Below are 14854 nucleotides of genomic sequence, written 5' to 3' on the forward strand. Positions count from 1 at the left end.
AATGGAGCATCGAACTTTATATCGGAATCCAGGGATGTACTGTAAGGTGACTAACATAATATAATAAAAAAATCATTTAAAGTCAAAAAAAAAATTGAGGAGAAAAGACAATAGAATAGTAGGCATCACTACATTGTTAATCGAAAATAATCAAGAAGTCTATACTCAAACTGTCATTTAAGAGCAAGACTGAACTCAAGATATTACAGACAAATACTAAAATAGTTTACTAGTAATAAATCGTTGCCTAAAATATACTCACGTGTGTTCTTCAAGATGAGGGAAATTGAACCCAGGAAAAAGGATTTTCCATAAGTACGAATTGTGACCAGACAACTTAGTAAAAATACCGGTAAATCTAAATTAATGTTGAATATTAAAAAGCAATAATGATAAATACTTCTAAGATGAGAGGATTTTTGAAAAGGTGAAACCAAAAGATTATAATAACAGAAAAAAATGGGAGGGTGAATCTTCTAATATTGTGTATTTTTCAAAAAGAGGCTGACAATATCTTAGACCCAGTTGAATTGCATGTTATAAATTTAAAGGTAAACATTGAATAAATAAAATGAAATTGTATATTGTTTTCCTAAATATAAAAGAGAAGCAAAGTAAGTTGTTGATTTTACCACTATGAAGAAAATATATAGGGGTGCCTGGGTGGCTCAGTTGGTTAAATGTTGGCCTTTGGCTCAGTTCGTGATCTCAGGGTCCTGGAATAGAGCCTGGACCCTGTCTCTGCCCCTCCCTCCTCTCATTTTCTCTGTCTCTCTGAGATAAATAAATTAAATCTTAAAAAAAAAGAAAGAAAATATACTTGACAACCATGAACTTCTCAACAAAGAGAAAATATCCAAGGAAAATGGATAACACCAATAAAAAAATGTTTAAAGCCTATCTATAATTATAATGAAGAAAAGACCAATTTTAAAATTGTATAAGCCTATAAGGAAATAGCAATTTTTGTTTTCTGATACTTTTTCTATGTCACATAAAGCTTTTTGTAAATAAACCTGAAACCACAACTGTTTACCAGAGAAACTCCTTTTAATCCCATAATAAATAAAAGTTAATATTTTAAAATACTAATACATATTAATATAATCCAAGGCAGTTGAGATGAGAGATAAACTCAATAACTCAATAGAAGGCAAGAAAGTATAGAAAAGAAAGTAAAGAAAAAGCATGGTAAATGGGAAACACAAAATAAGATAGTAGAAATAAATTCTACTATATTAGTAAAGCTACAAAAGTATACTTACAGCATAATATCATTTAAATAAAAATTTAAACACAAAAAATAGTAGCATTGCTTATAGGCACATACGTATATAGTAAAATTATAGAAACATGGGATACATACTAACTTCTGGATGCTGGTTACCTATGGTAAGTAGGAAAGGTATGATGGAGGGTTGTTTCAAATACATTTGCAATTTGTGTTTCTTTTAAAAGAATCTGAAACAATATGGCAACATGTTAAGATTTGCTGTTGGATACATAGATGATTACCACATTATTTTCTAAACTTTTCTATATATCTGAAATATTGACTCTACATTAAAAACTCCCAAAACATTGTCTCACAGAAAAATGTAGGTAATTAAGCTTTTTTGTGCAAATAAATAGTTACATATTTTCACTGGGTATGAGGACATTGAAGGAGACTACAAAATTGTCTTTCCACGTCAACTATAAACACAGCTTACAGGAAAGGCACTATACCATACCATGTCTTCCTGGTTATCTCTACGATCCTTTAATTGCTTGTAGAAAAGTTGAAGGTAGAAGACCCTTGAGATCCAAGACAATTTCTTTCCATATGATGCATCCAAAACACTTCCTTTGCCAATGTTTGGTATTTTTTAAAGAAAGGAAAGAAATAAAGGCATATAAAAGGTATACATCTCTTCTGCGAGCTTTGTTGTTTCCATCTTTTGGTTTTTCTCACTATCCATAGCTTCAAGGCAATGTGTGTCTTTTTTTATTTTATTATTTTTTTTTTATTTTTTATTTATGCGACAGAGATAGAGACAGCCAGCGAGAGAGGGAACACAAGCAGGGGGAGTGGGAGAGGAAGAAGCAGGCTCATAGCGGAGGAGCCTGATGTGGAGCTCGATCCCATAACACCGGGATCACGCCCTGAGCCGAAGGCAGACACTTAAACGCCGTGCCACCCAGGCGCCCCAATGTGTGTCTTTTGTCACTGGGAATATTAGATTAATCTTTCTCTGATGCTTGAGAAGACAGAGGAGAAAGGACAAGGCCAAATAAAAAAGAAACGGAATCAAAGTCCTCCAAATAAAAATTGGAATGCACTCTTCCTCAACGTAACCCATCTCAAGCTTCAAATAGGAATTTTTTTGAAAGTCATTTTGAAATCCTGTTTTCATAAAAAGTCTAAATAATGAGCAGCCTAAAATATGAAATGACAAATTTCATTTTTCTGCCCTAGATGGTCATAATTTTTTTTAAAGATTTTATTCATTTATTTGACAGAGATAGAGACAGCCAGCAAGAGAGGGAACACAAGCAGGGGGAGTGGGAGAGGAAGAGGCAGGCTCCTAGCAGAGGAGCCCAATGTGGGGCTCGATCCCAGAACGCCGGGATCATGCCCTGAGCTGAAGGCAGACGCTTAACCGCTGTGCCACCCAGGCGCCCCAAGATGGTCATAATTTTTGAGTACCATGGCAATATATAATAAGGGAGCATTTAATGCTCCCTCAAAAAGAAGCTAGGGGGCGCCTGGGTGGCACAGCGGTTAAGCGTCTGCCTTCGGCTCAGGGCGTGATCCCGGCGTTATGGGATCGAGCCCCACATCAGGCTCCTCTGCTATGAGCCTGCTTCTTCCTCTCCCACTCCCCCTGCTTGTGTTCCCTCTCTCGCTGGCTGTCTCTATCTCTGTCGAATAAATAAAATCTTTAAAAAAAAAAAAAAGCAGCTAGAACAGTATTCTGTAAACCCCAGTTCCCAGCTGTCTTGCAGGTGAAGACAACTTACCCTATCCTATCAGGATCCACTCCTAATAGTATCTTTCACAGATGCCATAAAAAAAGATGCCCTGTCTGCCGTTAAGATGGAGCCATACAGTGCCCACCTCCTAGTGAAGCAGAGGATGTGGAGAAAGTCTATTTAGAAAGAAGAAGTAGAGGGTAGAGGGTGAGCCTGAAAGGGAAGAGAAGAGTTAGAGCCATGTGACTTAAGTGTTGTTCCCTAGGGCAACTTTCTAGAGGAGGGAGATAAGTTAAAGAGCACCAGGAGACAGCGGAAGAGACAGTGCATCATGCCCTGCTTCTATCTGACTACCGCTACCATGATTGTTCAGTAGTGACAGAGAGACATGCACGGGTGGATTGGCTGCAAGCAGTGGTCCTGGCTTCTGTGTGGCCTCCCAGGAGCATGCTGGTGAGAAAGCACAGAAATGGGGAAGTGTCTCATGGAAGCTAAGAAACTGCAGTGTGTAGAGAGAATGGCCGAAACCACAGACCCAGGGGTGATACCCGCACACTCCCTGAAGGCCAGGTAAGACCTGCCACATCTCAAAGGGGCCCTCAACGGCCAGCAGTCCAGAGATGCCATTCTGCCACAAGGACAAATTTGCATCCTGAGACCCCACAGGGATCTGAGGCCTCTTCGCTCCCTGATACCATGAGATCACAAATCCTTCAATACAGCCAGACAGTATTATGAAGAGAAGCAAGGATAAGGAGGAAGAGATGTGGGAGATTTTGCACCTACCCAAAAGAAAATGTATTATTCAGTACTGACAATTGAAACTAAAAAAGGTTGTAACCTTGAATTGACAAGCTTAAAGTTTAGGGGGTTTTTGCTTGTTCGTTTGTTTGCTCCCATGATGGAAGCTTGCAAGGAAAATTATGTTCATTAAAGAAAATAAAGTGCAATATATTCTTTGCATATTGGAATTACAGTGTGGGTAAATTTTTGACCCCACTATATGAATGTTTGTAAGAGTATTTTTCCAGATTGTTTTTTCTCCTGATGTTATACCCTTTCTCAATTTGCATGTATTACCCCCTTTGAAATGAACTGTAGTCCCCATTTTATTGACCAAGGAAGCTCCAAATGCAAATACCAGCTTTGTCTATTCTGGAATTGGCAAGAGTAAAGCATGAAGCAAGACGCAGTAAGGTTAAGAATAGACTCGGTTCTTTGTAACCACAAGAAAATGCCCACCCAGCCATTCTGCCCTTCTTTTTAATTTGTTCCCTTCCTTTGGTCTAAATACACTTAATAATCAGAACCATAGAAAGCCACGTGCACCAAGACCACCATTACTCACCCCTGTGACCATTCCCCTGGGTAACACAAAACATTTAATAGGCTTGTCCCAGCATCTGATAACAAAGGAAAAACACATGGCAGATCACGATAATGATTTTGTGTCTTTCTGTAATAATGAAAGAAAAACCTGATCCTGCATAATAATCGCTTTGTTATTCATGGAACTTAAATGGCATCTCCTCATGAATTTTAACGTGCCATCCATTTTCTCACTACTTATCCCCAAAATTCTATGTGAGCCTTTGCAGGGCATCATTCTCTTATCTCTTTCTTTCTTCCAAAGACATAATTATTCTATCTAAACCAAAAGGCTTTATTTAGGATGTTGTCTTTTTACTGTATTAGTCAGAAAGCTGGTCTAAGTTGACATTAAATAACCTGGAAAAATCAAGCTGATTTCTGCACTTTTTTCCTGTATGTATGTTGCTTGTTTTTTTGTTTTTTTAAGATTTTATTTATTTATTTGACAGAGAGAGAGACAGCCAGCGAGAGAGGGAACACAGGCAGGGGGAGTGGGAGAGGAAGAAGCAGGCTTCCAGCAGAGGAGCCTGACGTGGGGCTCGATTCCATACGGCCAGGATCACGCCCTGAGTTGAAGGCAGACGCTTAACGACGGAGCCACCCAGGTGCCCCAAAGTTGCTTGCTTTTAAAAATAGTTTACCTTTTAGGGGCGCCTGGGTGGCCCCAAAGTTGCTTGCTTTTAAAAATAGTTTACCTTTTAGGGGCGCCTGGGTGGCCCCAAAGTTGCTTGCTTTTAAAAATAGTTTACCTTTTAGGGGCGCCTGGGTGGCCCCAAAGTTGCTTGCTTTTAAAAATAGTTTACCTTTTAGGGGCGCCTGGGTGGCCCCAAAGTTGCTTGCTTTTAAAAATAGTTTACCTTTTAGGGGCGCCTGGGTGGCCCCAAAGTTGCTTGCTTTTAAAAATAGTTTACCTTTTAGGGGCGCCTGGGTGGCCCCAAAGTTGCTTGCTTTTAAAAATAGTTTACCTTTTAGGGGCGCCTGGGTGGCCCCAAAGTTGCTTGCTTTTAAAAATAGTTTACCTTTTAGGGGCGCCTGGGTGGCCCCAAAGTTGCTTGCTTTTAAAAATAGTTTACCTTTTAGGGGCGCCTGGGTGGCCCCAAAGTTGCTTGCTTTTAAAAATAGTTTACCTTTTAGGGGCGCCTGGGTGGCCCCAAAGTTGCTTGCTTTTAAAAATAGTTTACCTTTTAGGGGCGCCTGGGTGGCCCCAAAGTTGCTTGCTTTTAAAAATAGTTTACCTTTTAGGGGAGCCTGGGTGGCTCCGTCGTTAAGCGTCTGACTTCGGCGCAGGGCGTGATCCTGGCGTTATGGGATCGAGCCCCACGTCAGACTCCTCTGCTGGAAGCCTGCTTCTTTCTCCCACTCCCCCTGCCTGTGTTCCCTCTCTCGCTGGCTGTCTCTCTCTCTGTCAAATAAATAAATAAATAAAATCTTCAAAAAAATAATAAAAATAGTTTACTTTTTAATAATTATCTGGAACATCACGCAATCATAAATTTGTGCCTTTCAAAAGAAATCATAATTAGTGGCATTCATGAAGGTACATTATTTTGCTCGGTGTACTAAAGGTTAGGGAATCGTTTGCAATACTTTTTCTTCTTATTCCTCGTTAGTAGGCATAATTCATATTGAAATTCAGTCCCATATTATTTGTAGCCAAGTAATCTCAAAATTATATATAACTAGGCTAGATTTTAAGCTATTTAAGGACACAAACTTCATGTCTTATCTTTGTATTCTATGAAGTATCTAACTCAAGGGCTTCCAACTAGAAGGCCTTCATAATATTCACTTGATAAATAAAAAGTATCTTTTGTAGAAAACAAACCAGTGGTTGCTAGGTCTGGGGGTGGAAGGATGGAACTGGATGCAAAGGGACCGTACAAGAACCTTTTACAGTGATGTTAATAGTCTACATATTGATTGTGGAGTTGATTATACAACCATATGCATTCATCAAAGATTATAGACTAATAATTGATTAATTTTGTTGCATGTAAATTATCTCAACAAACCTGATTAAAGAAAGAATCTTGTGATAATATCATGGTTTCTTCATGGGAAATAACTAATGACACATGCTGTTAACAGATAACTAGCACTTTCTTGTATGATCAGATAACCTGGTTTTACATCAACCTTGAAAATTCCTAATTTCTTGATTGAATGACCAACAATTAAATACTACCAGGTGTCTGGCCCTGTACTATGTCTTTTTAAAAATTCTCACACCAACAAGTACTGTCAAATAAAAATTGTTATTCCTTCTTGCTCTACACTAAGGCTCAGAAAGATTAGGTAAACTTGTCCAAGATGAGATACTTTATTTTTTAAAAAATCAGTGCGTGCAGGGGTACCTGGGTGGTTCATTTGGTTGAGCTCCCAACTCTTGATTTTGGCTCAGGCCATGATCTCAGTTGAGGAATCAATCCCTGTGGGCTCTGTGCTGGGCATAGAGCCTGCTTCTCTCTCCTTCTCCCTCTCTCCCCTGCACCCCTTCCACTGCCCATGCATGCACATGCGCCAGCACTTTCTAAAAAAAAAAAAAAAAAAAATCAGTGCATGCGTAAATATAGTTTCAAAGAGACTAAACTAAACACTTATTTGTAATTTAGGAAATTTGAGGGGTCAGATGATTCTGTCCAAAAATTACCTGTAGTATTAAAAATAAAAATGTTAATTCAGCAAATAATTATTTGCTTACTCTGTAACAGACACTGTGCTAGATATTTCAATAAATGTGATGCTGAAAATATATAGACTTTGCTTTCAAAATACATACCATATTACGTGGATATGAGGTGCATGAATAAACAGCAGTAATATCAGGCAAAGTGTGGGGCTCACTAAGATTAGAAATAACCTTACACCGAAGAAAGAATAAGTATCTTCAATTTCTGCTAAGTTGGTTAATTTTAAAAATACAACCAGCCACCGAGAGGAATTTAGGAGAGCTTCAGGATTAGATGATTTCGAGATAAAAAAAAGAAAAGCAAAAACTTTTCTCCTTCCCTTGTTCTATTTATTTATTCTCAGTTCAAAGCGAATCTAACCATTTGTGCCTGTGCATAGTTGGCTGCTAGCCCGTAGACTGTTCCTTGAATACGTCTCTGACTTTGCTCAGGTATCTGCTTAGGTTTTCCTCACAGAGGCCTTTCCTGACCATGCTACCTAAAAACTATTTCATCACTCTCTATCCCCTCCTCTTTGTTTTTCTTCATATCATTATTGCCATCTGACATTATGTTAAATATTTCTTATTTGTTTGTCATTTGTCTCCTGTAGTGGTATTTAAGCTCCTTGGGGTGAGACCCGTGTGTCTTGTTCACTATTGTGTCTCCAGCACCCAGATTAGTACTTCATACTTTTTTGTTGAATGAATGAATCAATGAATGAAAATGAATTCTAGACAGGTTTTTCTGACTGCAATGTCTCATCTCCATGTCTTCTAGTCTTCACTTGAAATTCCACCAATTTTTTACCTTGTGGTTATTTGATTTTTCTTAGATGTTAATATTTTAACTATTTTGAAGTAGAAACATACTTTTTTGCAGTAAGGCACACAGGAGAAGAATTTGAGCTCAAAATATGGCTACGTTTTGCACAATTTTTCCAAAACTGAATTGTGACAACTCCTCTTCTCTATGTCTTAGCCCAGGTTTTCTAGAAAAAAAACCTAAGACAACATTTAGACAGTTAATTTTTATCGTGTATTAGGGGTGTGTGAAGAGGGATGATGGCTACACTTTCGGGGAAGGAAGAACAAGGGGGCAAGGGCCACAGCACCTTGAGGCTGGTCGCTTGCTCATATAAGGCATCTCTGGAGAGGCTGTATGGGTCTCAGAACAATCTGTTGGAGGCAAGAAAGGAAGGGCAAAAGATTCTTCTCCCATGCGTTTCTGAGTTGTGCTAACTGGCTTCTCCAAGAAGCCGCTGGGAAAGCTAGAGCCTGCATTGGTCCAGTCAGGTGGACCAGGTTCCTAAAACTTGTGGAAACCCAGTCCTCATCCCTGGTAGTTTGCTTCACCCCATTCCCATGGCTATAAAGCACTTGACTCTGCTATCATGGCTCTCTTTTTTCAAAAAAGTCTCTTTTTTCTCTTTATTTATTTGAGAGAGAGAGAGAAAGAGAATGAGCAGGGGAGGAGGGGCAAAGGGAGAGGGAGAAGCAGGCTCCCTCCTGAGCAGGGAGTCAGACGTGGGGCTCCATCCCAGGACCCTGAGATCATGACCTGAGCCAAAAGCGGATACCTAACCAACTGAGGAGCCCCTCTGCTATCATCTCTTAATATCTGTCTGGCAAGGAAGCAAGCCAAGTGGCCAAGACCTGGGGGCAGGTGGAACCAAGCAGAGCAGTGATGACATAAACTCCCAGAAATTATTCAGGGCAGTTATTTCTAGCAACAAAGGCTCCAGCCGCATGTGTGATATGTAACTATATCTAGCCTGTCTCCAAGTGCTCACTCCTTGGTGTTATTTCCAGTCTAAATTCCCTAATTCCGCACCTCATTTCTTCCACATGTCTACATTCTCTTCCAAAGTAGTGGGCTGTTGTTGTTTTTTTTTAACTTTGAGAATTTTGCTCAGCAATTGAAGTGAAGAATTACTTTAAACCCTATGCAAGATACAATTAATCTTGAATGTTCTTTATTTTGTAGACTAGGCATTATTAATTCCAACAGCAGATATTTATTAAGCACCTACTATGTGTTAAGCACCGTTCTAAGCACTAGGACCATCAACAATGAATAAACCAGTCAAAAATTTGCAGCATACACTTTAGTGAGGGGAAGGGAAACAGACAATAAATTATAGGAACAAATAAAATATTTATTATGTTGGATGATGATAATACTATGAAAAAATAAAGAAGGGAGGTTTTCTTTTTAATTCCGTGATCTTTTGAAAGGACAGCTATGAACCTTCAGGGAAAAAGAGAAAGAAGATGTGAATGGAGCATTTAGGGAATGAAGAGTTCTATGGGCTTGGAACTCTGGGTTAGGCCTGTAGACAGAGTAAGGAAGTAGCCTGGGGGATATAGAACATCATGGCTTCTATGTGCAAGACACAACCTTTTTTTTTCCTCTAACACTTTGATGCATCATTTTAATTAATTTAATTTTTAATTGAAGTTTAATTGACATACATTATTATGTTAGTTTCTGGTGTGTAACAGTGATTTGACAAATTCTATATATTACACAATGCTCTGCCATAAGTGTAGTTACATCTGTCACCATACAAAGTGATTATAATATTATTGATCATATTCCCTATGCTGTACTTTGCATCCGTGTGACTTATTTATTTTAGACCTGGAAGTTTGTACCTCTTAATCCCCTTCGCCTGTTTCATCCACTCCTCCCCTTCTGGCAACCACAAAACACAATTTCTTATCACTTTCCCCATACAGATTATAGGCAGGACACACTGCACAGAACATTGTATCCATGGGAGATACAATCGCTTTTAACTCAGCTCTACTCCACAAACAGATTATATGAAGTACACAGAACGGAGATCTGGCAACTCCTTCTATATAACGGAGATACAGCTTCCTGTAACTCTGAATTACTCTTCACACGTATAGAAGGTTCACAAGCTACAGAACTGAATAAGATACAGAGAAGAGACTCTTTATTCTCCAAGGAGATTTTATGAAGTACATGGTGCACAGAGTTTTATGTTCCTTCTCTATGTCAGATACAAATTCTGGACGGTGAGCCCTCATTTCCAAGTGGGGTACCTGAAATGTCCTTAACTAGGGGAGGAACTTGGAAGGTCTGAAGAAGGACCCCAGCCAGGAGAACTTGGGGAAGAATTCCCGCTTGGTAATTATTAGGTTGAAATTAGGTGGAGACTCAGACAGCGATGTTGGTTATTGATGACTAATATGCTATTAAAAATGACGATCTCCAAATAAAACTTCACTTAAGCTGGACATGTATTTGATCTCAGAGTTGTAGAGCTGAATGGTCTTAACCAGCTGAGATGGTCAAGTCTCATGATGGCAGGACTCCTCATGGGTGCCCAGAAACCAAAAAGCGCAAATATTAAAGTTTACCCCCTTACCTCACTAGGTAGATAATTCACTCTTTTTTTTTTTTTTTTATTTTAAAGATTTTTATTTATTTATTCGACAGAGATAGAGACAGCCAGCGAGAGAGGGAACACAAGCAGGGGGAATGGGAGGAGGAAGAAGCAGGCTCATAGCAGAAGAGCCTGATGTGGGGCTCGATCCCATAACGCCGGGATCACGCCCTGAGCCGAAGGCAGACGCTTAACCGCTGTGCCACCCAGGCGCCCCAGATAATTCACTCTTGCTGAAAGGGCTCATTAATTTTTTTTTCCAGCTAATTACAGGTGCTTACAAATTACCTATGTCAGGTACTTTGCTAGAAGTCAGAGATACAAAAGTAAGCAAAAATTGACCAGGGTCTTGTCCTCATAGAGTTTATAATTACCACTATAACTCTAACAAGGGCTATTAAGAAAAGCTCAATTGGGATGCCTGGATGGCTCACTCAGTTAAACATCTGCCTTCAGCACAGGTCATGATCCCAGGGTCCTGGGATCGAGTCCCGCATCAGGCTCCTTGCTCAGTGGGAAGCCTGCTGCTCTCCCTGCTTGTGCTCTCTGACAAATAAATAAATAAAACCTTAAAAAAAAAATCTCAATTGAATGTTGAAAGTATGTATCTGAAGGATAGATATGGTCAGGGAATTGAGGCTTGGGCTGAGGTTTGTAGGCTGGGGGTTCAAATAATATATATATATATGACCCTCAAATATGTGTATATAAATATATATATATATAATATATATATAAGACCCTCAAATTATATATATATATATAATATTATTCAGCCATCAAAAGGAATGATATCTTGCCATTTGCAATGACATGGATGGAGCTAGAGTGTATTATACTAAGTGAAATATGTCAGTCAGAGAAAAACAAATACCATAAGATCTCACTCATATGTGGAATTTAAGAAAGAAAATAGATGAACATATGGGAAGGGGGGGAAGCAGAGAGGGAAACAAGCCATAAGTGACTCTTAAAGATAGGGAACAAGCGGAGGGTTGATGGAGGGAGGTGAGTGGGGGATGGGCCAGATGGGTGATTGGCATTAAGGAAGGCACTTGTGATGAGCACTGGGTGTTGTATGTAAGTGCTGATTCACTGAATTCTACTCCAGGAACCAATATTACACTGTATGGTAACTAACAAAATTTTAATTAAAAAATAATAAAAATAAAGTGAATTTTATAATAAGCCTTTGTCCTTCTGTCTCCATCTCCTGGTTTCCCCTCATCTCTTTTTAAAAGCTTTGTTTATAAGGACATCCAGCCCTTACAACTGTGAGTTCACAACCCCTAAAATGCAAATAGCTAAATATTTTTCAATGTCTTTGCCTCCATTTTTACTGATTCAAACAGATGATTTCTACAAGCATCCAGGCTGTCGGTGAGGTCATTTCAGGCTAATATGTGTCCCTTGAATGTTATTTTATTGTTCTAAATAAAACAATCGAGAAAATGTACCATAATATGAGAGACTGTGTAAGAGCTTAAATGGAAGGTGATCTCTCTTTTTCAAGATTTTTTTTTTAATCTCTCAAAAAAGAAAGAAAATCTCCATTGGGCATGAAGCCCAATACCAGGTTTGAACTCACAACCCTGAGATCAAGACCTGAGCTGAGATCAAGAGTCAGACGCTTAAACAACCAAGCCACCCAGGTGCCCCAAGAGATTCTTTTTTAAAACCCTGCCTTATATCCAGTCATATACAGCACCTGCCTACTATGGATGCTATAAGAACTAGGGATGCAATAGTAAAAAGTACATAGTCCCTGCTGTCACAGAGATTATATTCTAGAAGGTGAGGCAGCTGGAATAAAATGTAATAAGCACTCTAATATAAGAAGTTCAGGAGAAAGAGGAGACATGACTAAATGCAATATAGTATCCTAGACTGGATCCCGAAACAGAAAACTGACATTAGTGGAAGAGTTAGTGAAATCCAAATAAAGTCTGTTGTTTGGATAATAGTATCGTATTTATGTTCAGTTTTAGTTTTGACAAATGTGTCACAGCTGTGACCATGTTAACGTGAGAGGAAGCTGGCTGAAGGGCATATGGAAATTCTATATTATCTTTGCAACTCTTCTATAAATCTAAAATTGCAAAAAAATTAGTAAAAAGAAGGAGAAAAAGAAAAAGAATAAGAGCAAGGTGATTTGGGAGCCCCACCTAATTTAGGGATCAGAGAAGGCTTTCAAAGAAAGTAATGTTTCAGCTGAGAACTGAAGGACAAATAGAAGTTAACCAGACAAAGATATAGGAAGAGATGTCCAGAATAGTATACAGAATATTTAAAGGGCCATAAACAAGAGAAAACATGACAAATATCAAGGAACCAAATAAAATTCAGTATGACTGAAAATTAGAAAAGAGTGGGTGGGGGGGATGAGGAGAGGGATGGGGAAGGTAAAGCTAGAGTGGTAGGACCCAAAGGGCCGTAAAAACCATATAGAGAAGTTTGCATTCTTGGGCAATTCCAAGAAGAAATAAAAATGACTAATATATTTTTTAAAAGCTTCCTTTACTAGTAGTCAAAGAAATGGAAATTAACTGGGTAATATTTTAACTTATTCAGTTACCAAATACTTTTTAATTATAATACTCTGCTACTGAAGGTATGAAGGGAGAGTTTCTTACACTCTGCTGGTAATACTGATCTTTCTGAAAAGCTATTTGGCGATTTAGATACCAAGTTCCAAAAATGTTCAAATCCCATTATCCCTTTTTTTTTTAAGATTTTATTTATTTATTTGGCAGAGATAGAGACAGCCAGCGAGAGAGGGAACACAAGCAGGGTGAGCGGGAGAGGAAGAAGCAGGCTCATAGCGGAAGAGGCTGATGTGGGGCTCGATCCTATAACGCCGGGATCACACCCTGAGCCGAAGGCAGACGCTTAACCGCTGTGCCACCCAGGCGCCCCAAATCCCATTATCCCTTTAGTTTTACTTCTCGGATGTTAGTTTAAGGAAATAATTAGAAATACATTTTTTAAATAATATGAAAAGACGTTCCTCATCATAACAGTATAAAACGTTATACGATCTAGGTGCCAAAATAGAAACATAACTAAATACATGACGGTTTCCATATGATGAAATTTTATGAAAGTATTAAAAAGAACATTTACAAAGAATTTTGGATTTTTAATGACATAGGTTATAAATATATTATATATGTATATATAATCTGTATATGTCTGTAGACAGAACTGGCTACATAATTTGCAGAGCCTAGTGTAAAATGAAAACGCAATATGTCTTGATAAAAAAACTATTTATAATTCCAAGATAGCAATAGTAGAGCCTTATACCAAAAGTAGGGCTCTTCTGAGCATGAGTCCTGTGTGACTGCACAGGTTTCATGCCCTTGAAACTAGCCATGCCTATAGAAAAAATACTGAAAGAAAATATCCCAAAGCATTATTAGTGACTGTCTTTGGGTTTGGGGATTACTGATGATTTTATTTTTTTACTGATGATTTTTTTTCATGTGTTTTATAAATTTTCACTATAAACATATATTGCTTTTTCAAAAATCTTCAAATGAATTTACTTCATGAAGAAGAAAAACTATTCTATAAGAAAGGACTATGATACAGGTTTTTAAAGGTGAGCAAATAAATTAGCATACGTATAAATGCGCATAAACAACTATTTGCTTATAAAACAATTATATTGCTGATTCCATTGTCTGTTGCTGCACAAGATTGCCCCCAAACTTAAAGACTTAAGCAAAATAACACATTTTTGCTCTGAGTTATTCTGCAATTATTCTGGGCACAGGTGGCTCTTCTGCTGTTCCCTGTGGGGTCTGATAGGACTGAAATGTTCAAGGTGGCTCCTTCCTTCATGGAGCCTCACCTGAGAGGCTGGAACATCTCGGGGCTAACTGAGCATCCTAGTTTTTCCATGTGGATGCTATGACAGGTTCCTGGACATCGGTACACAGTGGTTCAAGGCTCTAAAAGAGCATTCAGAGGACAAGTCCCAAAGTGCGAGCAATTCTCAAGCCTCTGTTGGTACCATGCTTGCCCATGCCACGTTGGTCAAACTAAATCACACGGCCATGCTGAGCTGATGCGACAGATTATATAAGGATGCCTATACCGAAATATACAGTTTCTTTTTTTTTTTTTTTTTAAGATTTTATTTATTTATTCGACAGAGATAGAGACAGCCAGGGAGAGAGGGAACACAAGCAGGGGGAGTGGGAGAGGAAGAAGCAGGCTCCTAGTGGAGGAGCCTGATGTGGGGCTCGATCCCACAACGCCGGGATCACGCCCTGAGCCGAAGGCAGAGGCTTAACCGCTGTGCCACCCAGGAGCCCCTACAGTTTCTTTTCTTAAAAAATATTTTATTTATTTATTTTTGAGAGAGATTGTAGAGGGAGAGGGAGAAGCAGACTCACTTCTGATGTGGGGCTCGGGCCCATGATCCTGAGTTCAT

The sequence above is a fragment of the Ailuropoda melanoleuca genome, chromosome 13 (assembly GCF_002007445.2).
Source record: "Ailuropoda melanoleuca isolate Jingjing chromosome 13, ASM200744v2, whole genome shotgun sequence".
NCBI classification, from domain to species: Eukaryota; Metazoa; Chordata; class Mammalia; order Carnivora; family Ursidae; genus Ailuropoda; species Ailuropoda melanoleuca.